The sequence below is a fragment of the Hibiscus syriacus genome, unplaced genomic scaffold (assembly GCF_006381635.1).
Source record: "Hibiscus syriacus cultivar Baekdansim isolate YM2019G1 unplaced genomic scaffold, ASM638163v2 tig00110467_pilon, whole genome shotgun sequence".
NCBI classification, from domain to species: domain Eukaryota; kingdom Viridiplantae; phylum Streptophyta; class Magnoliopsida; order Malvales; family Malvaceae; genus Hibiscus; species Hibiscus syriacus.
The window spans coordinates 848,041-874,819 of NW_024062749.1; the positions used below are offsets into that span (position 1 = coordinate 848,041).

Consider the following 26,779-nt stretch of genomic DNA (forward strand, 5'->3'; position numbering starts at 1 on the left):
CCTTGAGGACATTGCATAGAAGAGGAATGTGGCGTGTGATTGTCATTGTTAGCTTCTTCATCATTCTCATTGCTAGGTTCACCACTCACTACATCGTTGGGATTAAAAACTAGCACATAGTGCACATAGTTCCTTTTTTTCAACCTTCTCTTCATCCTAATTCCAGCTTGCATCTTCTTTAAACTCCACATCTCTACTGATCATGATCTTCTCAGTGTCAAGATTGAAAATTTAGTAGCCTTTGGCTTGAGAATCATAGCCACTGAAGATTCTTATTTCAACCTTTGCATTTAGTTTGCTTCTCTTTTGAGTTGAAATATGAGCACAACAAATTGAGCCAAATATTCTCAAGTGTTTTGCGATGGCTTTCTTCCAAAGCATGCTTCATTCAGAGTTTTATCTTGAACCGCCTTTGTGAGCAATCTATTCAGCAGATATAATGTTGTTCTCACAACTTCCGCGCAAAATTTCTTTGGTAAATTCTTCTCCATTAGCATGCATCGAACCATCTCTATAACGGTTCTGTTTTTATGTTCAGAAACTCCATTTTGCTGACGTATATAACCCACTGTAAGCTGATGCTCAATTCCTTCATCTTCACAGAAAACATCAATTTCTGTAGAAGTATACTCTTTGCCTCGATCTAATCTGAGTTTCTACAGTTTACACCCACTTTGAGTTTATGGGAGTGCTTTGAATTTTTTGAAGACATTAAAAACTTCTAACTTTTCTTTCATGAAATACACCCATGTCATACGAGTGAAATCATTGATGAAGAGGAAGAAATACTTGTTTCCACCAAGAGACAAAGTTCTGTGAGGTCCACAAACATCTGTATGAACTAGTTGCAATTTTTCTGACGCTCTCTAAACTTTCTCCTTCGGGAAAGGTAACCTATGTTGCTTGCCAAGTTTACAAGGCTCACATATATCATTGCTCAAGGAAATTGAAGGAAAGTCTCTCACCATATTTTTCTTGTGAAGTTCACAAAGAGCACGTATATTGAAATGTCCATACCTCCTGTGCCATAACCATGTATCATTTGAGTGAGTTGCATGTGCTCATTCTGCTGCAGAATCCCATTTCAAAGCAAAGCTTTTGTTTTCCATAGGGACATTTGCAATCTCCTTTTTCTTCGGGTCCATGATAGTACAATGGTTATTTTCAAAGACAAATGAACAACCAATTCTTACCATTTGAGCAACACTAAGTAAACTCTCATTCAAATCTGGAACAAGGAGAACATCGTTAATGTATTTTGTACCTTTGTTTGTTTGTATAGTAATCGTGCCTTTTCCAGTGGACTTTACCACAACTCCATTCCCCATGCGAACTGGAACTTTGATTGAAGAGTCAAATTTGCTGAATATGCTTGAATCATTGGTCATGTGAGAAGTGCACCCACTGTCAATCAACCACTTATCTTTGCTTCCACTAGAGGTGAAAGCTTGTCGTGCATAAAACAAGGAGTCTTATGCTTCATTGGAAATACGAGCCTGTGATTGTTGTGCCTTTTGTTTGTGCCAACAATCTTTCTACAAAATGGCCAAATTTCTTGCAGTAATTGCATTTTGACTCCCTTTGTGATAGCAAATTTTTTTCAAGGTGATTCGTTTTATTACATATACCATAAGCAGGATACTTTGATTGTGGCTGCTCCTTCCCATTCCTTGAACCACCTTGATTCTTTCGATTGTTCCCCTTATTTTTTAGAGGATTTTTGTCGTTGCTTTTATGGAAAAATAGTTTCAGAGGATGTGTTTTCTTCATCCTAGGATCTTTTGCACTATTTTTGCATATGAGATATCCTCCCAATATATCTTCATTTGGTTTACAACTTCCATGAATCTAGAAGTGTAACCTTTGATATCCTCATTTTCTTTTATCTTCATGTTATCACATTGACTCCTCAAAGTGTTCAGTCGAATATTTTTGATTTTTTTCATCACCATAGAACTCCTCCTGGAGAAGTCTCCACGCTTCTTTTATAGAAAAGGCTCTCATGATTTTGGGAAAAATTGTATCTGAGACACAATTGATGATATGAGATAAGACTCTTGCATCCTTCATCTCATCATCACTGAACATTTTTAATTCTGCATCAGTGTGCTGCACATCTTTCTTTTTCTCTTCGTAACCAGTCTCCATGATCTCCCATAATGCACTTGCTTTAAGAAAAAACTTCATTTTAATGCACCAATAGTCATAGTTATCCCCTGTGAAGATAAGAGGTGATGGCATAGAAGCTAATATGGAAGAGGTTGACGTTGAAGCCATGCTTCAACTGTTCAAATTCTACTTCTTCCTTAATTCTATTCCTTTTGAGTTTATTTGTGATTTCTAGGCCCTTAAGACCATATGGCTTTTGATATCAATTGTTGGAGCAACATAGGGAAAATATGGTGAAAAGTAGAGGAAAAGAAGTAGAAGTAGAGAGAATTCTGACTTTGATTGATGTGTTTGTATATCTATTTGATAAGTACAAGAGTTCTTTATATAGGAGTGAGGGATGCCTTATAATAATTGTGATACAATGAATAGTCAAAATCTTTTGGCATTTCAACTACTCCTACCAACTCTAGACACTTCATCTTCTCTTAATTAAACTTAACATATTCATGAACATAATTTATTGAGTAAGCTAACAAGGTCTTATTTACTAACAGATGTATTGGACTAGATTATTTGATGGTTTTGACGACAGGCATAATCATGTAAGTGATACATTATGTAGAAGCAGCAACTAATGTAATTTCATAAAAAAAAAGTACTGAATCCACTAGATGTACATAAAATCTGTATACATATGCAAACAGATGTGAATGCAGGTGACTTGGCATGCTTGCAGCTGAAATGGACTAAATTGAAATTCCTTGGTTGGGATGGTTTTATGAACAGATGCAATTAAGGCACGTGTATAGAGTCAGGAGACATGGATATCATCTGAAGCAGGCTTGAATTCGAAAATGTTTCTTCCCATACAGGTCCCTTTTTGCTTCCTCAGATGTTTTCTTTTGCAAGGTGAAACAGCTCCCTTGTGACATCGATCATTCCAATTTTGCCATCTCCACCAAACAATAAGCATCTGGTTGCTATGTCTGCTACTATTTCTATTTGCTCTCTGCGAGCTATCGGCTGCTCGTGGTAGTAAAGAGATGGATCCACTATTTCTTCTAGCTTCCCGCTTTTGATTTTTTCCATGGCTACCCTTGGCATGTCTGAATAGCTGGTGCCTGAAATTATCTCTAACAATAAAAGACCAAAGTCGTAGACATCATTTTTGTAGGGAGTCTCGTAGTTGCTGCGTAGGTTCGAATAGTTTCCGGACCCAGGGCTAAGCAGTGCAAAGCCAGCAACCTTAACTGAGAAATCCACATCAAGAAAGATGTAGCCGGATGATTTGAGGCCACGGTGAAAGATAGGTGAAGAAATCTCGTAGTGCAAGTATGCTAGGACACTTGCGGTTTCAGCAGCTATGCTCAGCCTTTTGTACCAATCCAGGCCGAATTTTTGTCCTCTGCTATTTTGCAGATGTTCCTCCAAGGTGCCATTTGCAGGATATCCATACACCACCATTATGGTGTAACTGGACTCGATACAACATCCGAGTACTCGAGCTAAATTCCTATGTAAAACAGATGATAGAAGCTCGATTCTCGATAGGACATCAATTAGGTCTCTTTCGGTCTCTTTCGGTCTCACATCGCACCTTCTGCACGGCTATATGCGAACCATCCCCAAGGACCCCAGCATGAATTGTACCGTTTGTGCCGTTTACGAGCTTCTGACTGTCTTCGAATGTTCTGGTTGCTTCGCCTAGCTCTCTGTAAGTAAACAATCTAGTCCTACAGGCTCTCCTAAATGACGTGGTATTGTGATAATGATTTTGTTCTAGGTGAAAAGGGCCTAGTTTAACCGGTCGTCTCAGTATGCAGAGGAATAAGAATAAGGAGGCAAAGATGAAAAGCAGAGTAAGAACAACTACATGGCAAATAAAGTAAGATATATCAGTTCTCACAGCAAGCTGGATTAGGATAATGTTTAACAAAATAATCAAATCTCATAATAACATACCAGCCAAAATTACAAGTTTTCTTTGACTATGTTTTGGGCTGTCACACTCCTCCCCATATGCTCCTTGCCCCTCCTTGATGCAGGCTGTCAATGACAGATTCATTCAAAACATGGAAGATAACACTCATTTAACTACAAATCAACCTGATTTGATTCCTCACAAATAAATATTCAACTACTCACATTTGAAGCATCCGGCTCCATTGGCAAATCCATCACTGACGAACCCATCCTTGCACAAGCACCTGACCCCTGCTTCAACTGCAGTGGCATTCACCATATCTGCATCAGTGGCACAAATTATATCGGATGAATTTCTAGGAACTGCCCACTCCAACTTTACCCCACGTTTTCCGGTGTTGGTTCCCCGGGAAACTACCCATGACGAAAATCCTCTGCACCCAAACTTGGAAAAACTCGAAAACCCATCACCGGAATGCCAAATGCTATGATCGGAAAATGGATAACAGCAACCAAGGGAGCCGCCAATGTTGCCATCACAACCTGGTAAGTCGTTTGTTTCACAACCCACTTTACACAAAGAAGAGTCTTCACAATCGTATAGACCTATAACGTTGTCACTCGAGATACCAAAGTAGTCGTTTTTCGTGAAACCGAAGGCGTTCAAGTCGTTGTATTGACGGCAACTGGAGGCTCCAGGGAAGTCAACTAGTACACCGTCGGAGAAGAAATCGAGAACACGATAGGTTTCAGCGCCGATGTGAAGGTAAAGGGTAGGGGAATTCAAGCAAGATAGATGGAAAGCGGTGGAAACTGAAGAACAAGAAGCGTTTAAATGAAATGGAAGCCGCATTTGTCATTGCACTGGTTTGGGATCAAAAGGGATTGCGTTTTCTGTTCCAAAGACATGGCTGGTTGATTAAGAGATGAAATAAGAGTAAACGAAACTAAAACTAAAGCCAACATTGCCTTGTAAACCTCGAGGCCCACTCGTAAACTAAGAATCATATTCATGGCTTTCTCTGAAATACTGCAACACTTAAAACGACAAAACCAGCTCCATCTTTCCCCAAAGATTGGCGAATCATACTAAGATTTCGGCCATGTTCAAACAAGACCCACAAAAGAGAAGGGACGGAATAGCCACGTGGCAGGATCAAGTGGGTTGAAACGAGTGAAAAAAAGGGTGATGCGTAGCGTAGGAGTGCGGCCATGGAAGTTGGAGAAGTGAAGAAGATTGGTCTGTGGAATGGGCTACAATTGGCACCCCATAGTCATCGGACACTGTGCAATTTACGTGAGGCAAGGCTAGGGGGGAGGTTTACGATTGAAACAGCTTAAATAATGGATAAAAAATTCCACTTTGTTTTTGCTTTTAATTATTAATTTATTTTTATAGTTCGTATGGTAAGTGGTTACAAGAGTTTGCATGACTTTTAATGCTTAGGTAACTGGGAATTTATCAAGACTTACATTATCTAATTGCAATAGATTTTCAAACCCCAAAGTCGAGTTGACGGCTTGACGCGCCTTTCCGGTACGCGACCTTGTCCTTTTACACCTACTGTTGTCAAATTCATAGTATCTTATATTTTTATTTATTTCATTTTAAAAATAAAATTTATATAATTTTAAGGATTCATTTAGAAAAATGTTCTAAAAGAATTAGGAAAATAGAAATACCTCAAAATTATTAACATATTCAGAATGGTATTTTGTAGTGATTGTTAAAACTATTATGATGATTTTAATAAAACTATTTTTATGTGTTTAAAAGAATTTGAAAGTTAAGGTTATAGATAACTATAAGTAATTTTATCATAATCATATGTAGATGTCAATAAATTTAAAATAAAATTATTAAAATGAATGAAAAATGATTTTAACTCTAATCATTTAATGGAAATAAATTATATTTTGTATATTTTAAATTTTAAATATTAATATCTTTTTTTAAGTTTTTAATGACAAAATTATTATGATTTTCTTCTGAATATAATCTAAGATGAATATAAGATAACATTTGTTCAAAGACTCTTAATCATTTGATAATGAACGATCATACCTTCTACATACGTGGTGTTCAAACTCGAGACCTCAAGAATTAATATCAATCCATTGACTACCAAAATAATTTGATTTGTGGGATAAGATTTTTAGGTTTTAATAGCCACTTGTTATACCAAATAATTTGACTCCTAAATGATAGCTAGAAGTTAAAGGCTTGATGGGTTTAGACTTTCCTTGAGCCTTAACCAGTTAGTATTAGCCAATGACTTAGTTAATGAGTATTCAAATTTATTTTTCATCAAACGAATTATACTATGATTTTTTTAAATTAGATTAAAATAAAATTTGAATCATTGTCTCTAATAAAATTTAAATCTAATCACATTATTTCTCAAACAAGGTTGCATTATTAACATTTTGGAAATAAAAAACACAGGAAACAATAAATCAACTGATATATGAATACCATGCAAAATGGCTGAGAAAATATTGTGGGAGAAAAATTCTCCAAATAATCCAACTCGGTGATTATTTCCTCATATAGGATGATTTGCACAGTAACCGGTCGAAGACGCCACGTGTTCCACATGTCTTCAAAATCCTCAGGGAGTACACGACGTCTTTAAGCCTAATCTGAAGACTTCAGGACTGCATGTCGTCTTCAAGCTTGGGAAGTCTCTAGAATTGCTAGGCGTCTTCAGGCAAGAGGGGGAAAGCTCTGGAACTGCATGGCGTCTTCCCAATGCCCTCTGCATGTCCTTGCATGACATTGATTCTGAAGCCAACATCCGATCAAAATATTTCCTTCCCCATGCTACGTAGATTCTTCTCATTCCCCATTCATATCCGTTTAGTTTAATAAAAAAATTAATATTTTCACATGTTTATGAGTTGGGGTAGAAGTCTCTTATGATGGAAATACAAAAAAACATATTAAGAGGAGAGAACGATTGGAAGAAGGAGCATCCGGGAATAGTGTTTGAGAAAATTTTGAAAGAAATTTTCTTTCACAGTAAGTATTATTCGAAAAACTTATATACAATTTCTCTGCTTTACCTCGTATTATTTAATTAAAAAGATTATTTTTAATATGTTGTATTCTTTTGCAGGTAAAAGAGTGAGTAAGAAGTTTCGATTTTTTTTAATTAAGTTGTCGGAATAAACTCTCAAGTAAATGTGAAAATATTTTATTTAAAACATTTTATGATTTATTGTTATGTAAATATCAGTTTCATAATATTCTTAGTTACATTTTACCTTTCGAATCATTATTCTTAGTTATAAAAAGTATTGTTAATAAATTCAATCATAAGTTAGCTCATGTAATGATGAACATATTTAAAAAATGACGAAAAATTTGAAATTGAATAATAAGTTTAATAGTATTTATTACAATTAATAATTTTTTAGTAATTATTTTATTTTTATTTTAATCATAATTTTAATTTAATATATATAACATTTTTATTTACATTTTACCTGACGAATCATTATTATAATTTTAACAATATTGATTTAGTATTTATAGTAGAAATATTAAAATAATTATATCATTATTAGTAGTTATAAAAATATTGTTAATAAATTTAATTATAAGTCAACGCACTGATGATGAACATATTTAAAAAATGGCAAAAAATCAAAATTGAATAATAATTTCAATAGTATTTATTATAATTAATAATATTTTTAGTAATTATTTTATTTTTATTTTAATCATGACTTTAATTTAAAATAATGTATTGATTTATTATTTGTAGTAGAAATGTTAAAAAATATTGTTAATATTTTTAATCATAAGAAAACTCATGTGATGATGGAAAAATTTAATTAATGACAAAAAAATATTTTAATTTTAATCATAACTTTAATTTAATATATAAAATATGTCACAAATTTTCTTATTTATGTATTTTATTTTTATATGTAGAGAAAATAATCAACAATTTTTTCATGATTGTCCATTATAATAGTCAAATTATGGAAAATGAGGTCGGAGTTATTTTTTAGTTTGAAAGGCCTATAAATATAAAGTTTAAAAGAGACATCACATCTGTAGAAATAAAGGAGATGATAGAAAGAAAAATTCAAGCTACAATCGATGATTTAAGGTACAGGTTTATGGTATGTCCTAATCCAGTTAGGTATATTGTAGTACCACTTGAAGAATATGATGATATTACAACTATTATTGAGTTATTTGTTGAGGTGTGTAATATATTTGATGTTTCTAGGTCATCAAGAAATGTAGTTGAAACTTCATCTCAAACGGCTTTCGAAAGTGAGCTTGAGAACCCAACATATAGGTCGATAAACAGTTTTGTGGTGATGTTGGAAAGTGCAAATGAAGTTGATGGAACATCTACAATAACAGAGTATGGGGGCAAGAAGCATATATCATCTGCAATCAACTATTGATGTTGACGTTGAAAATCGCTAGGGAGAAATACATGATGATTCTAGTGAAGATTAAGAAACCCAGGAACTCATTTTGGCTGATGATGACGATATTTTTTGTGGTGATTAACCTTTTATGACCATTGATAAATATCCAACTCCGTATTAACTTACCCCTCACATGTACGAGATAGATTATGATGCGATGAGTACACCTGAATTCCCAGAGATGTCACATTTAACTTCAGGCTACATGATTGAATCATCCGAAAATTCTGGTGAATTATCAGTTGGGAAACAATTTAGAGGAAAAAAAGCTACATTGGTTATTGAAGAGTATTGCATAAAAGACCATGTAGATTGCAAGGTTGCATAGTCCAACCAGAAAACTCTATATGCGAAGTGTGTTAAATATGAGCTCAAGTGTAAGTGGCTGACCAGTGTCCAAAATGCAGAGGTAAGATGCTTGGGTCATCACAAGGTACAATGGTCTACACACATGTTTGCAAAACTCTATCGAATAAACTACCGACTATTGGACTCGGATGTAATATGTCAATATGTGAAGGTGTTGGTTGAACAAAACCCAAGAATCCATTGTTCAATATTAGCTGCATCTATTCGATATCAGTTCGGATGCAATGAGCTACCTGATTTGTTACAAACTATGAAATGATTCATACCAATAACCATAATGAAGTCTTAAACTATGTCTGCATACAATCTATAAGATCAACTTCTTCAAGGGAATATAATATTTCATAGACTTTTTTAGGTATTCAAGTAATGTATAGAAGGATTTGGTCAAATCACAATTGCTTCTCCCCAAAACCCTTTCTTTCTTTTTCTACTTTTTCTCTCGACTTCTCCCTAAATTATTTCATCTCATCTCATCGCGCTACTCCCCAAAACCCAACTCTCCATTTTATAAACCCCAACTCGCATCAATTATTGGTGCAAAATAATGGCACCATTATACTAGACAATAATGGAGCTATTATTGTCCCTCTTCCCCGTATTGTTAGCCTTCCCCTATTTACCCGGTTACTGTGCTGCAGGTATAGCTTTAGCGTCAGAATCAGTGCCATACAAGGACATGTAGAGGGCGTTAGGAAGACGTTATGCAGTCTTGGAGCCTTCCCCCTCTTGCCTGAAGATGTAAAGATGTCATGCACTCATGGAGTCTTTTGGTTAGGCTTGAAGACGCGGTGCACTCCCTGAAGATTCTGATGATGCATGAAACACGTAGCGTCTTCGACCGGTTACTGTGCAAATCACTCTGGATGAGGAAATAATCCCGGAGTTGGATTATTTTGGGAATTTTTTTTCCACGACATTTTCTCAGCCATTCAGCCCCGAATACCAAAGCATATAGTTACGGCTTGGAAGAGATAAAAATAAGCATAAAAACAGTCAACATATAAATCAATGGGGCATCTGTTTAATTTGCCATTTCATTGCATCAAAAAAGGCTTCAGCTTGATGCAGGAGAATAAAAGTAAAGACAAAAGGCATGTATTTTGAATAGAGAGGCCAAAACTAAAGGCCACTCGGATTCTGTACTTTAATGCGTCTATTTCAGAGGAGTTATTAACAGCACTGGCATACATAACAGTCCGGGAAAGTGAATCAGTCAACGTAGAATATTAGATGGTAAATAACATTACACTAAAAGTCTTGTGAGCTGCGATGCGATGCAAGTCTTTAAAATCAACATATGAAAAGGAAAATAATATATGGGGGAAAGCATTAACGGATTACATGCAACGAACAAACATTCCGTTTGTTAATCACATTCAATATAGCACGTAAACTCAAGTTGAAGCTTCCCCTTCCAACCGTACCCTCTTCGGACCTTTCTCCTCGCTTTGACTGCCGGTTTTCATCACTTTGTTTTCCTCGGCTTCCACAGAACACCTTTTGTAAGGTTTAAATCCGATTCGGGTGGCCTTAGTTTTTGAATGTCCTAGTCCAATTGTAAGCAGGCCCTCTTCAGCAGTGTTCTTCTCATTTCTTGATAATGCATTTTTCTTAACTTCTAGATGATCAGAACAAGAGCTGTTGAGGTCTAAAACTGATGTTTCTCCATCTTTCTCGACTGGACTTTGTTTGTGTTCACCTACTTTTTCCTTTTGCTGCCCCTTGTTCTTTCCCTTGTGTGGAGGGGAAAAGCTTTGTGGCAATACCTCTCTGGAGAAGAGGGCTTGAAAAGCCTGTCGCCCCTGAAATAAGTAGCGGAGCCATAGAGCGGCAATGTTACAATAATTAAGTTAAAGCTATATATGAAAATAGACATATCAACTCACCTCTTCAGATACCCCCTTCCAAGAATCACTCGGGTTGCTACTGCTTCTAATTCGACGGTTACATTCAACTTGTGGATGATTTGTGTCGGCTCCTTTTGGATCTTCCTTGTCTTTTCCATGTTTATCCAACACATCTGTCTCTACCTCGCTACTTGAAGTTGTGTTGGAGCCACACGAGGAGCGGACAACTTGTTCTATGTTCTTCATTTTATTTGCATCCTGAGGTTCAATTACTTCGGCAGCCGTCTCATCATCCGTAGCTTTCACTCCAGTATTCACTTTCGCATCTCCTCTCTCTTCACAGTCCGATGATGACGAAGCATGTGATTTAGATGGTGACTGCTGATCTTGCAAAGCTTCAGAGTATTCAGGGTCTAGTTGCTTGTCCTGCATGGAGAGAGCTTGATCAGTTTTATCATTGTGTTCAGTATTTGCAGTTGGAGCTTGACCATTGTCCATTGGTGGAACTGCAGCAGTGGATGCAGGAGCACAGGTAAAGCCTAGGTGAAGAGAAGCACATACAGGAAGCAGTCCATTGGCAGCCCACCACGCAGTGACAGCTGCTACAGTTGCAGCCGCAATTGCAGCCATACTTGGAGCAGAGTTCAGCTGTCTAGGTGGGAAACCGCCTAGGCCGCATTTGGGAGATTCGCCAGAACTATCAACATTTGCATATGGCCAAAATGTAGCTGCAAAGCTTGCTGCAGCATGAGCAGCTGGATTCTGTAACAAAGTAGACACAAGGAGACTGGAAAAAGTGGAGACATGTAGAAATGATTGATAGTCCTCTTGATTGCGGCGAAGATGCAAAAAGGGAGAATGAAAAGGTGGCAATGCCTGATGAGTAGATCTTGGGGCAGTATTCTGATGTTCGGTAGTTGCAGATGCAGCTGGATTTGTAAACAAGTTAGGTCCATGAACATCGCCATTAGCGTGAAATACAGAATCCTGAAATGACATATCCGGGGAAGGATTTTGAACACATGTGTTCATGCTTCCATCTAGTACATGCACTGCAACATGTCGAGGATAATTTTGAGTGGCTTGCATCTCATCTGCACATAAAACACCATCCAAATCATCTTTTCTCTGGCCTTGAGCTGATTTCTGATATGAAGTGCAAGAACTCTCCAAGTTTGAAGCCTTACTTGTACCATTATCATGAACTGTCTGTTGGACATTAAGTTTATAGGCTTTATAAATTTCAAGCTCAAGAGTGACACGATATTCATGTTTATCATGACTTATTACCTCTTTAAGCGAAGGTACAAACTCCTTAAATGTGCAAGAGTGTATGATTGCTGCTGATGTTGGTATAAAATTCTTATTCATGGAAGACGTAGAGGAGCAGTTCGCTTCATGGGGACGAGTGAAGACCTCGGAGCAACTCTCATCTCGGTTTTCTTTTAGATTGGTTGCCTTTTCATCTCCATTAGGTCTCTAACAAACAATATATATTTGAAGCTTAGGCAAAAATATAAAAGAACATAATTAAGGGCTTGAATAAAGTAGGTGAGGAGGAGAAATTAACCTCTGGAAGTGGTTCATTCACCAAGTCCAACACTTTCTTGCAACACAATCGTCATTTTGGATTTTCCATCCTTAGCTCCCTCCTGAACTGTGTTAACAACACCGGTTTTTCGAGGATAAGGATTGCTTGTCTTTCTTTTAGGGCGTGGAGGTGGAATTTCTATGTCAAGAGCTTGACTTATTGGTACACCTTTAGCATGTGCCTCCTTCTCCAGCTGAGAATATCGTAAATAGTTCAATAAAATGAAAATTACAGAAGAGAAATGTAGCAGACATACGCACAGGCTGCAGTTGAACATATACATACACAAACATTGACTTCATAAAAAAGGGGTTGGTTTAGCCAAGCAGTCAGTTCTGCTCGGCTAAACCAACCCCTATTTTCCAAGGAGAAAAATTTTAAATGTATTCATAGAGGGAGAGAGAGGTTTAGTATATATCGATGCAGAGAAATTTACCATTGATTTCTTAATGCCAATTTATCTGTATACTGTGAACAAACTATCCATGATGTTCTTTGTCATGTAAAATTGAGATAAGTAATGGTTAGGACTTCAGACCGAAGAAAGTATTTAACAAAGCTTTAATCATAATAATCTTGAAAAATCTTGGTTTGCTAACCTTCCTGATAAGATTCATCAATTATGAGCTAATCGAGAAAAAAAGGTTGGAAACTACTACCAATAGAATGTGAGCATTTGATTGTAAATCAAAATTTTGAAAGGAAACAAAAAGGAAGAAGAAATGCATTACCATGTACCTAATTTTCACATAACTGACAGGTGACTGCCAATAACCTGCAGGAAATAGGTCTTTAAGAGAAGAATCCTGCAAAATTTTATGAACGATTCCTATGACTGAAGAGTATACCACATTCACTAAAGGAAAATATCTTAAGATGGATCTACGGGAATGCATACCTCAAGTCTAACATCATAATCAGCTACAAGGCACATCTAAAAGATATGCCGCTGCTAAGCTTTGGCTGCAAAACTTAAGGTACTATCGGGAAGATTGATCCCTGTATTATCGCCTAGTAGGTATAATCTTTCTGATGAGAAGAAAAATATGCAGATCAGAATTTTATGTTCCACATTACCAAGAAAGGACTTATCTTTATAGATGTATGATCCTCAAACTTTACCAAATCCCAGAAATTGAAGAAAAAATAAAATTCTTATTTTTAGGTCTAACTACTATCTGGTACAAACTTGGTAATATTGCTAATGTTTAAAGAAATTTACACGAGTGGTCTAAACACATCAACTCACCCTAGTATTCAACAAACTATATCCTTCACTCTAAGAAATTTGCCTTCCCCGCTAGCATTAACTACTCAGTTGGCATGTAAGATCAACACAATAAGCGTTGGTAGATTAACTACAAATTACATCAACAGTTCAAAAGCGACCAATCAAGTGTATGCCTTGTGCATTAAAAGATGGAGAAATACATATTAGGAAGTAACCATTTTTAACATCTTAAAAAATGAAACATGGCCCTTTTTTTCAATTACAGATCACACTCCAAGGATGATAAGCCATCTGGCACAGCCAATCTCATACAGAGACTACATAAATAGAATTCAAATTGCTGACATCTCTAAAACCAAAATTGTAGAGATGCTAAAGATTCTCGCCGTAAATATGGTTTAAAGAAATTGGTATTCAGCAGCTCAGATTCTCATTTATTTCAAAGTTTCTGCCTTTTCTAGATATTAATAAATAAACTCCAGAGCGCTTCTTCGCATGATTGATTATATTTTTTATCCCGAGTGATATACAATTGATGTTTTTGGCACGGATAGCAATGTAATCTCTTCATATATTAGGTATTAAGTCTTTCTCCTCAGTCTGTTTGTTGAATGTACCAAGGAAACTTCTTATATCGCCTTTTTTTTTAATTTAAAAAATTGCTTATATAAGGGGGAAAAGTGAATTAGAGGATAATCAGTTAGATTTCACAACCATTAAAGATAGTGCAGTTGATGAATCCGTGTTTCATATGTTTCAAATACTTCAAGCAGAAACAAGATTAAGGCAGCAGAAAAATACATTGCACATAGAAATAAGCATAAACAAGAAGGCACCAAATGACCCTTGAAAAGAACTTTTGAGCATGACTCCTGATCTGCACAGCAGTCTTTGTTCCTATGTGTTCTGCAAATCACCATATAAACAGAAAAGGGAAAAGGATCTCCAATTACGAAAAAAAATAACAAAGGTGTTTCATTTGTCAGTCCTAACAAACATATCCTATTAATCTTAACCTCTATCCACAAAACAGTAGTTCTCAAATGACAACAGCAATTGAAATATTACTTTTTCTCAACCCCCACGGCCCCACCATTTAAAAACAAATAAGAGGGACAAGCAAGTGAAAACCTTCAATGCGTTGCCAAGCTCGTCCATAGAGCTTCAAGGGCTCTAGGAACCTATTATGCTCCTCCTCAGTCCATCTTTCTAATTGTTTAGTAATAGTATAAGGCTTCCTAGTCTATCATTCGACATAAAAGTTCAATACAGAAACTGCATTTTTACAATTCCAATAAGCATAATTTAAAAGCAAAGTAAGAAAGAGAATTTATTTTGATATTTGATACCTTAATAACTAGTTCTTCTCCAGAGGAGTATGTGTCCATTGACAGAACCTCGGCAGCGTCACCGCTGCTTCAGATCCTCTCTAACGAGCAACGGGTAAAACACAAACCTCCTTCCATTTCTTTCAAGTACTACAAATAGTAAAGCCGTTTTTGAACACCACAAAACCTGAAGATTGCTATTTATTACTGCAGAAACACCAAAGCCAACAACAATCGATAGAGATCCGTCTCTGATTTTTATTGCTATTCCAATTAATATTACTAAGTATTTTATTTAATCACATAATGAAAGCTAAAATCACTAGGAAATTAAAATTTTAAAAGGTAAACAAAATTTAAGTATCCGCCGTAACAGAGAGAAAGAGACGGCTTCTTCCAATGAACTTAAAAGAAAATTCCGTTATTCAGAATCCTCACCAAAACGAACCCGTAGACGCCAAAACCTATCGAGAAATGAAAAGAAAAAAGCTTTAATCAGTAATCAGCAACACACTTCCACACATCCATATCTCCAAACTTTCCCCGAATCATTTACAGCCAAAAGAGATCAAATTTAGTGAAAAAATATTAATTCTTTACCTTCTGTTTGGTTGCCAAGAAAAACAAAGAATTCAATCACTTTTCTTTCGTCTTCCTACTCAACTGCGTATAAAGAACATGATTTTAAAGTCAGCTGAGCAGAGTTTTTAAGGGCAGCAAAATGGAGAGTAGAGAAGGAAAGCCCTATAAATGCGGTGGAAAATGGAAGTACCTTGAGAGAGAACCATGGAGGAAGAGAACACCAGAAACAACGATGACGCATGAAAAACGGGTTCTCCGGAAACTCGTCGGAGATCTCGTAGTTTCCGACAATGAGTAGATCGGAATCAGCACAATTTGGGGGAAAACAGTCTTTCTATTTCGGGAGAAGAAAACTGGAAGCAAGCAAAACAGAAAAAGCGAAAGGATGCTTATTTCTTTGGAGAGAACTAAAACACCAGAAAACTACAGTTCTGGGAAGAAGCAAGGAGAAATCTCAGCCACTACAATTTCATGTGGATTTATTATTTTTCTGGAGAAAATTTGAAAATCAACAGACATTGGGGGAGTTTAATTTGAGGCTGGAAAAGAGTGAACGGTAGTATACAGAACGGAGAGATGCATTGGACGTTGCCAAGTGGCTGTTATTTAGTGGCCGATTCAGGTAAACCCCACCCTTGCGCTTTTTGCCTTATTTTTTAAAAAGTTTTTTGCTTTGTCTTTCTGCTGTTGGCCTGTTTGCTCCCTCGTTCTTTGCCTCCATATTCAAATCTCAACCACAAGTTCCCCTTGCCCTTGAGGTTAAGTCCGTAAAAGTGCCTTAAGCTATGCCACGTGGTTCCCGCCTGCGAAGGATTGCCATTCGTGGATTGGGTAAACGGCACATGGCGGTTTAAGGGTATATCTGGAGCCACAACAACGCCGGATTTGTGACTAATTATCCAGATTCCCCATGATGATTATTTTAGCAACAAATCTAGGGGCATGCTATGTTTCCTATCTTCCCTTTTGCTTTTCTGTATTATATTAATGTTGAGAATTAAATTTAGGGTAAACTACACAAATGATCACTAATATTTAAGTAAGTTTTCGTCTTCACTATTGATGTTTCAAAAGTCATAAATCGGTCACTAACGTTATCATTTGTTATAAATTGATCACTTGACGTTAACAGTCATTACTGTATGTGACAGAAAGCTGACATGGCATGTTAACTGTTAATTTGATATCGTTTGACCATTATTTTAACCTACCATTCTCTACCATCTCCATACTTCTTTTTAATTCAAAACCAACCATTTTTATTTGTTTTTCTTCTTCGATCTTTATCTTCACACTATATTATTTAAGGAAAAACGAAAAAGCCGTCCATCCCACAGCTCTCTTTGTCTCGTACAAAGCTCCCAAACTACTCAACTTCTTTCCTTTATTTGAAAAACCGCTCTTTATGCAACAATTTCAGTTCATAAAACTAATACTATGCCTGCTTCAACCGGTATTTGCACCACATGGAGAAAGCTTTCGCAAGAGGAAGTGAAGCTCTAGGGACGCCTTGTCCACGCTACACAGACAATTAAGAAATCATTGAAGAATCAAGTAAAATCACTTTAAATATTACAAGTAAAACGAGAAAAGGAATCTTATCGAAGATACTTTTCGCAGATCAGCATAAACTTTAGTAAGCTTGGTCGTATCCTTTTCATGGAATCTTGGGAATACATTCAACTTGGCAAAGGTTAAATATTTCCTTAGCAATTCTTGAGAAAGAATCTTCGATGCAAACATAAAAATCCATAAGATTATTTAAAGGGCAAGATCTGTAAAGTAATAACAGTTAGTCAGAGTAATAGAACAACCACTATGAACCTTTGAATCAGCTAATCCAGCAGAGGCTCTAGTCTCTTCTTGAGATTCACTGAAGCCTCTGTCATCCATATTAGCACCCTTAGGTTGTGACCTGAAGTGACTGTCACTACAAACTGTGCAAGCATTTGATCTGTTACAGGGTCAACAACATCCTCCATTTCAAATCAAGTGTATTTTTTTTAATCCTATTAAGATTTGATAATAAAGCATTACAAAGAAAACTAAACATTAAGCAAATAGGCAACGCATAACACGTCAAAACGAGAGATAATGGGATCTGTCAACTCAACATTTTGAGAATTTTTTTTTTGAGGAATCATATCTACAAGCAAGCATATGTATTAGTTTTATGAACTGATCCTGAACTAATATATGACAAATCCTTGAATCTAAAACAAAATTCCATGCTCAGAAGTGGGAGCAGAATAAAAAATGATTAAGAAACCAAACAAGACTGGCTCAACTGGTTTAACCCAATTTAAGTTTGGAAGCCAAAAAGTTAAGCCGTTAACCCAATTATAGGGTAATTTACTTTGAACCGGTTGAAACATGAACTAAAAAGTCCAATTAGCGTGGAATGGGTGGCTTTCCCCCCCCCCCTCTAGTATGGAGATGGAAGAGAAGGGTAGGTCAAAATAATAGTCAGACATTGCTAAATCAGTAGTTAACACGTCATATCAGCTTTCTCTCACCTAATTGGTAACGTCGAGTGACCAATTCGTAACAAACGATAACGTTAGTGACCGATTTGTAACTTTTGAAATATCAGTGGTGAAAACAAAAACTTACTCAAACATTAGTGATCATTTACATAGTTTACCCTTAAATTTATTATTTATTTTTTTAATTAAGCTAAAGGTGATTACAAAGTAGTAATTATTTTAAATACTCTTACCCATTTTGATAATGAACATTAAATTACCCTTACAGTAGTTGATACTCGAACCTTTTAACATCCAATAAAAACAACTATTCATTTAACCACTTAGATAAGTTGGTTCGTGCTCCTTAAATTTATTATTATCTTAATTAAAATTATAGGAAATTAATGAAAAATAATAATATCTTGATTAATTTTTTTCTTGGTTAATATTTTTAAAATTGATAAAATGAAATAGTTTTTTTACTTATAAAGGGTCCAAATTACCTAATTTATGAAAGGATTTAGGAGACTTTTTTTTTACCATTTCAAAACGCATATCATAGTATTTTACTGTCGTCTCATTCACTGTTGTTAACATGTTATCGTAGGATACTCTTAATGATAATTGGTCCAATCTTATCAGGGTTTCGACGGCATCAGGCAGCTGGTTGATGTCGGCGGCAATCTTGATATCACCATATTACTTCCAACTACCCCAACATCAAAGGCATCGATTTCGACTTGCCTTATGTTATACAATCTCATTGCTGGCTTCTTCGATAGAACCTCGCCAAGTGGTAGGTGGTGAAGGTGACAATGAAACTTACTTATTTGCCCCTCAGCTCGTGCTGGGATCAGTGCTACCAATTGCCTTGCAAACAGCATGCGAGCTTGGGATTCTGAAGATAATTGCGAAAGCAGGTCCCAGGGCCAAACTCTCTGCCAATGATATTGCAGCCATGATGCCCACCAAGACCAGGCTGCGCCTATCATGGTGGATTGGATTGCCAGGCTTTCGGCTACCCACAATGTGCTGACCTGCTCTGTTGTTGGTCCCAAAAGACACTCCACTCCAGTTTCTCCCTGGTGTTTCATTACTTTGTGCGTGCCTAACGAAGATGCCTTGTCGTTAGCCCCTCTCATTCGATAGCTGTTCTGCATCAACTTTACTTAAAAAGGTTTTTATTGATATTAGATAGATGCTTGATCATTTGATGGATTTCTATTCCAGGTCTCAACATAAAGATGTTTTTCTAGAAGGAGGAATCGCATTCAACAGGCGCATGGAACACGTGCCTTCGAGTATCCCGGATTGGATGCTAGGTTCAATCGAGTTTTCAGCTCGGCAATGTTCAATATAAGTACAATAGTCACCCAGCAATTGCTCCACTCTTATCAGGGTTTCCACGGCATCAAGCAGCTGATTGAATTCAAGGTCTTTCTTTTGCTTCAGGCTAGAGTAATCAGAAAATGGTCCGAAATAGATAATTCATCAAACAGAAATTTACATAATACATACCGACTTTATATCGGATACTGACTACATATATATGTAACAGTGAGGTCCATGCATGCTCTATATTATTCTCTTTCATTTACCGCTCAATCTGAATGGTAACATGACTGATAGTATACTCTCTTCTGATGTATTTGATTACGTTGTCTAAGACCATGTCTGCATCGGCTTCTGGTGTGATTTTGACATGGCAGGCCAACAGGACCTTCCCACAGTAATGGCCCATATATGCAGCTCGTGAACAGCCACCACATCCCCATATCCAACAACCCCGTTTCTAGCTTTGTTGCGTCAATCTCTCGAGGTGTGCTCTCCATCAGCACTTCAAGTATGTTGCGCAACATTCTTATGGTAGTCCCCAAAACAATTACTGAAAATATTAGTGTGCAAATCAAATCAACTATTTTCCATTCAGGCTTATACCATATAATTGCTCCTCCAATCATCACTCCGATACTTTGGATGGAATCCCCCAGTACGTGAAGATAAGCTCCTGGACATTTAGATTCATTCGTTTCTTCTTTTTCGGCTTATCAAGCAACGGTTCTGTCTGTTCTTTGTGAACATGGTGGTTCTCAGTCTTGGGGTGATCCTCAGAATGATGGTGGTGCTCTCCTGTGGAGTGTCCCTCGTGGTGATGGTGTGTGGTAATGCTCACTCCATGACTGTGATCATTAGGGCCATGGCCGTGGCCGTGATCATGGTCATGGCTGTGACCATGATCATGTCCCAATAATAGAGCCATGATTATATTAACTACTAGTCCAAAAGCAGCAACAACAAACATTAGAAATCCGTACACCTCACCTGTGTCATTAATGAGTCTAACAATGGCTTCATAAACTAAAATTCCTGAAAGCAACCATATCATCTGGATTGAGACCAAGGCCCCAAGGATCTCAATCCTAAAAAATCCATACGATTGACGGGATTGGCTTCCCAGCCGGTTGCCCATAATGAAAACAAGGAGATGGCAAAAGCTGCCACATCTGAAAGCAAATGTGCTGCATCAGTTAATATTGCTAGACTATTGGCTTTGATGCCTCCCACTACTTCTACACTCATGAAGATGATGCAAAGCGCCACAGAAATGAAAAGCTTGCGCATTGAAGCCGATCTTTCTTCAGCATCTTTAGAGCTATTACCCGCATCCGAAAGTCCACAAGCTGTTTCCCCACATAGCTTACTCCCTCCAATACTCCTTTGGCCTTCAGCAACATCCACATTTATTTCAATATCTTGCCCATGTTGAGGATTTAGCACTTCCATCTGAAAATTGATGCAACAACATGGCGGATATAAACAGAATGCCATAACCAAAACATTTCTAAGTGAGACATGTATTTATATACAACCAAAACAGAATGCCTTATCCATTTATCTATTTTTTCTATATCTCTGATGACCAACAGAAAAGAATCGTACGGGAAAAGCATCTATAAGGCATAGAATTAAAAATATATATAAGCAATAGATGACTTTTGTCATAGGTACTGACCACTACATAACTGTGCTCATATTAAATGCCTATCTGCAGATCATCATTTAAGCTAACTGGAGACTAGTTGTTAGCTAATGCCAAGGAAGAATGTTTGAATGACATAAACTTAAATTACACTAGAGGATTTGTAAAATGAACTTCTGGTATTATGCTTGTTTCCTAGTATTTGAAGCAACTAATCAGACTAGCAGTGGGCTGTTTGTTTTACAACCATGAACTGCTTCGATTAAGCAACCAACAAAATCTGACAGAACAGAACATTTTGACCATGCATCGTATGACTCAAAGAAGCTGATAAAAAGGGGGGAAAGTTGAAATCATATATATGACAGGCAAAAGAACGACTTTTGGTCGATGAACCATGTCCTCATATGCAAACAACTTTCTTCTTTACAACAATGAAACTACTTCACCAGCTTGCACCGTATATATAGATTAAAGGATTATAGGACCATGATGAATCCTATATTCCTTTCAAAAGATTTAGAAAGAGAATACCGATCACAGAAATGTTAAAGCTAAAAAATTGAAAATGATATTGTTTGAAAGAGCATTAAGAGGAACTCAATGATAGCGAATATCTGACAAAAGATTAAACAGATTAAAAGTTTGACCATCAAGATACAAGTAATGCCTTCAAATATATTCTGTGAAGAAGATACATATAAACCTGGGAGATAAGCGAGATTGTTACCTCACAAGGAGCTGATACATGTAAATGGACACATGCAAGAATTGTTACCTCGCAACGAGCTAATACATATAAATTAGGGAGCTGGTATATATATATCTGTGTGTGTATAGACTATTAGGGAGATAAGCAAGTCCCTGGCAAGGAACTAAATTTGGCACAGACAATGACAAGGTGAAAAAACAAAAACTAACCATACTAAAACCGACACCTTGCCTAATTGCCATTCTCTTCGCCGGCGGTCAAATTTATTATTAAAAGCAAAAGCATCACAATCAGATTGAAATATATGGTAATTGTGTGTAAGTGGGAAGTATTTGATTGATTAACCAAATGCAAACAGAACTTGCTTGAGGCAAAAAAACAATCTTGCATCACGATCTTGAACAGCTCTTTTGTACTTCTGCTCAGGAATTACATCAAACATCGGATACACACTGAAAGCAGAGTTAATCTATTTTGTCACCACTCATAATGGACAAAAAATCAAAATAACCATAGAGTATATAATAGAAATAATCAAAATAATCTATTTTGTCTCCAGCATGCAAGGTACCATGACCAGCTACAATACCAGAGCAAAATATAACAACCCCAGATTATAAAAGTAATGAATAATAACCAAATATGGTGAAGAGGGGGAAAAAGGCATAGTATATACACTAAAAAGACAGCCTTTGAAGTTGAGTCGATACCTCTGTTGAAACATGAAGCTCCCTGTCCGGGGTTTGAGAGTAGGATGATTAGCAGAACCGGAATTTAAATTAAGGTGAATCTAGGGTAAAGAGATAGCAGCCTGTGGATAAGAGAATGAGTGTGCGGAACAAATCTACACCGTTAAAATTGTTAAAACATTTAGGAAAACAAGGCAAGTTACCCAACAATAAAAACAAAGATACGTGCATTTAATGCATTCTTAAATTTTTTGTATTGTGTTTATGTATATGATAGACTGAAAAGTTAAAGAAAATGTAATGATAATGTGCTTTTTAATATAAAAATCTGATTAAATTATGAGTTAGTTTAATTAAATAAAATGATATAATGTGTAATTAAATAAAATATTGTTATTTGATATATATATATATATATATATATAGAGAGAGAGAGAGAGAGATAGTGAGAGATAGTGAGAGAGAGAGAGATAGTGAGAGAGAGAGAGTATAAAATTTAGGGTAAAGTATAGTAATGGTCACTGAACATTTCTGAAGCTTGCATTTAGGTCCCCCAACTTTTAAAACTTGCAATACAGTCCCCCAACATTTATTCCGTTTGCAATATGGTCCCCCAACTTAAATAACTGTTAGAAAATTAGGGTAAATTATATAAATGGTCATTGAACTTTTTAGGCACTTGAATTTAGGTCCCCAACTTTTAAAATTTTCAAAACATTCCCCCAATAATTTTATTTTCTTATTAAATATAGATGTATAGAAAATATAAATGATTCAATTTATATTTAAATGTATGAATCATTTATATTTTTGATATATTTTATTTTTCTTGTATAAACTAGTATTTAAAATATGTTTATATTTTAATCAAAATATTTCAATATACGAATAAAAATATTTATATAAATGTATATTTATATTTAGATGTATAAATAAAAAAATATATTCATATATTAATGTATGAATCATTTATATTTTTGAATATTTTATTTTTAATAAGAAATTAAAATTATTAATTATATTAGAAATACTCAACTTAAGATTATATATAATCATGAATTATAAATATGAAAAATATAAATATTAAATTTAGTTTAAAAATATATAAATTTTAAATTTATTCTTTTAAAATATTGTATCAACTAATATTTAAAAAATATATTAAATCTATCAAACAATTTATCAAATATAATATTTTTTATTGTAAAAAAATAATATTTTCCCATCATTTATTGCTTTCAAATTTTTGCCGAAGTTCAAATCTCATTATTTCCGTTTTCCATTATACTCTTTTTTTCTGGCATTGGTCATACTATTAGTATATGTATTATTGTATATCTCTTAACACAAACGATGGTGTTAGCTTAGTGACTCCACCCTGTATCTTTCATTTGCGTGACTCAGGTTTGTGTTTGCCCAAGACCCAAATTTTACTTCTTTGTAACTTAATTTTCTTCTAATTAGGTGGTGACATGTGTCACCAATAACATATATCATGATCAGGTGTTAACATATGTCAGATCCTGGTTAAATGATTAATTTATTAAATTTTATTTAATTTAGGACCAAATTGATAGCATATATAAATAATTAGGTGGTGACATATGTCACCAATGACACGTGTCATGATCATGTGCTAACACATGTCAGATCCTAATTAAATGATTAATTTATTAAATTCTATTTAATTTAGGACCAAATTGATTATATAAATAATAAAGATTAAATGTATAATAATGTCAATTCCTTTTAACTGCCACTTCATCATTTGTATCAATTGGTAACGACTAGTGGCTTAGTTGAAATAGTTAAATAATTATGTTGTATGATTGATAAATTTAAAAGATCGATGACAAAAGTAAAAAGGGTTAGATAGTTAAGTTGTCAACCTAGTAGTTTACACTTTTATTTATACGTCAAAATAACATTTTATAAATTTAAAATTCGAATTATTTTCAACATCTTCTATATTCTAACTACTTTTTTTAATTAAATTTTTTTTTTCAACAGATAAGAATTATACTATTATATTTATATAAAAAATATGTATCACATGAAATAAGATGAAATTAAATAATAATAAATCTGACATAATTGAATTGAATTGAATTATTTTGGAATTTAGGGTTGAGAATGAAATTGAATTACTTTGGAAATTGGGGTTTAGAATGAAATTGAGGACTGTTTTGCAAGTTTTAAAAGTTGGGGGACCTAAATTCAAGTGTCTGAAAAGTTTAATAACCTTTTATATAATTTACCCTAATTTCTAACGGTGGTTTAAGTTGGGGGACCATATTGCAAACAGAATAAATGTTGGGGGACTGTATTGCAAGTTTTAAAAGTTGGGGGACCTAAATGTAAGCTTCAGAAATGTTCAGTGACCATTACTATACTTTACCCTAAAATTTATGTTGATTATAAATCATATAATCTGAAACTTAAGACTTTAAATTTTTAAATAAAAATGAAAAATTGGAATTAGCATCCTAGTGCGGTCATCTGCAATATTACAATATTGCCCTTAGCAGGCCGTCATCCATTCCTAAGTAAAGAGGAAAGAGACATGGAAATGACAATTTGTTAGTATTATTTTCCCTTCATCTAATCATTTATTTATCGAGTTTTTTCACATGGAGTCGATGGCTCATAATTGATTTGGGGCCCAACAAAAGCGAACAAATAATCATACAGAAAGACAGCGACTTATACTGACAAAGCTTGGAAGTATAATTGTCGAGGTGTTTGTCTTTTTGTTGTACCATAACGTGAAGTCCTTCTCCGAAGTAACTTCTAAGCATTATTTTCAATTAATTTACTTAATCGTTTAATCATGTGCTGCTCTTCCTTGTATAATATCTCATCTTGTTTTGTTAAACTAACTTATAATTCATAATTATAACAAATTTTAATTATATTTATAGAATAAAATATCCCATCTTAATAAATATGAATCCTTGAACTCAATGGGCTTATCCCACTTTGAGCTAAGCACTAAACTTTAGGCACTGCCATTGTGTCATTAATTGAGGACTGATCGGAGGTTAGTAGGCCGGGCCTTGTTGACCAACTAATGACTCCATTGAACCTGCCTACCAACTTTATTTGTGCATCTCCACTAGATATTTTTAAAGTTAAAGGGTGTGAAATGTATCAATGAGTTAAAAGTTCCTTTTTCAGAAATTCCTATTTAGAGGAGAAGGGATCTTAGAGTAAGGAATGAGAGTACTCTTAATGAGTCTAGGACATATGATCTAAAAGAATATAAGAGATCAAAGATAAACAATTCGATTAATCGATCAAATGTGCTTGTTCAAGTTAAAAGTTGTATTATATATCAAAGGGAGAAAATTCATTTAAATTAATATGAGATAATATAATATTATATTCGTTTAGTTTGTTTTATATAATATTTTAAGAAAATGTTATGAAAATATAGGAGTGTATTTTAAATAAAATATTAAACTCTATTATTACATTATATAATGTGAAATATTTATTTTACAATAACATGTTATTATTAATTTTAATTTAATTTTAAATTATTATTGCAATAATAATTATGTTTATATAAACAAATTATTTTACGATTAATCATTAGATTATTTACTATTAAACTCTTATAATTTTTCGAATATTTTGCAATTTTTATATGGATGTCTTCTAACTGTAAAAATATAATTCTTTGATATTATATAATTACTCAAATTGAATTTGTACCTTTTACAAAATGTATACGTTTAATGCACGTGTAAAAAAAGTAGTTGGATATAAAAATCGCTGACAAGTGAAAATAAAAATATCTCAAGAGGCTTGCACCGACTAAATAAAATAAGTAACAACGTGGAGTGAAGGACTATATATTTGACTACCCTTTTTAATAAAACATCACAAATTTCCAAGTTTATGGAGTTAAACTATTATTCGACAAATTAAAAAGCAATGTAACCTAAAAATATATAATATTAGTCAGCCTACACATGCGTGGGGAAACATGCAAATGCACACATCCATCATCTTGATCAAAATATACCAAACTTTGTTGTCTACCACCTCAATTCCCTTTGACTTATTACGTAATGTAAGTTTATTATTACAATAATATCACTTTATATTTTTACATTATATGTATACGTATGATATTACCTGTGTGGACCATCTTTTAGGTTTCAACTACATTGAAACATGGATCAACCTTTGGATTCCATTGATTTTTCACAATTTCTGATAATAACACTTCTTGTTCTCCTCTTAACGTGCGACATTGGATTAATCTCATACCGCGCGAGTTGAGAAACTCTTTGAACACCACCAAGACTATGATGAAGTTGATATTGACGAACGGCCTTTACCGTATCGGGTGCGGTGCCGTTCATGGCTCACGTTGTCTAGAATTTGATAGAGACCGAGCTGCCTGTGGTTGAACTCAAACTTGGAGCCAATACCGGGGATGGATAATGGTCAGCTGAGTGTGCGATATGCTTGGAGTGCA

At 35.0% G+C, this 26,779-nt stretch overlaps 1 long non-coding RNA gene and 3 pseudogenes across 1 annotated transcript; 1 reads left to right on the forward strand and 3 right to left on the reverse strand.

Annotated features, from left to right (window-relative positions):
* Positions 1-2,009: 2,009 nt before the first annotated feature.
* LOC120127400 lies at positions 2,010-15,934 on the forward strand. Its single transcript, XR_005516536.1, has 3 exons — positions 2,010-2,020; positions 12,538-12,543; positions 15,806-15,934. It is a non-coding gene; the product is annotated as an uncharacterized LOC120127400 (long non-coding RNA).
* On the reverse strand, positions 2,695-5,380 carry LOC120127397 (annotated as a pseudogene).
* On the reverse strand, positions 9,929-15,784 carry LOC120127395 (annotated as a pseudogene).
* A 3,526-nt stretch (positions 15,935-19,460) lies between the features above and the next one.
* LOC120127287 lies at positions 19,461-21,639 on the reverse strand (annotated as a pseudogene).
* Between the last annotated feature and the right edge of the window lie 5,140 nt (positions 21,640-26,779).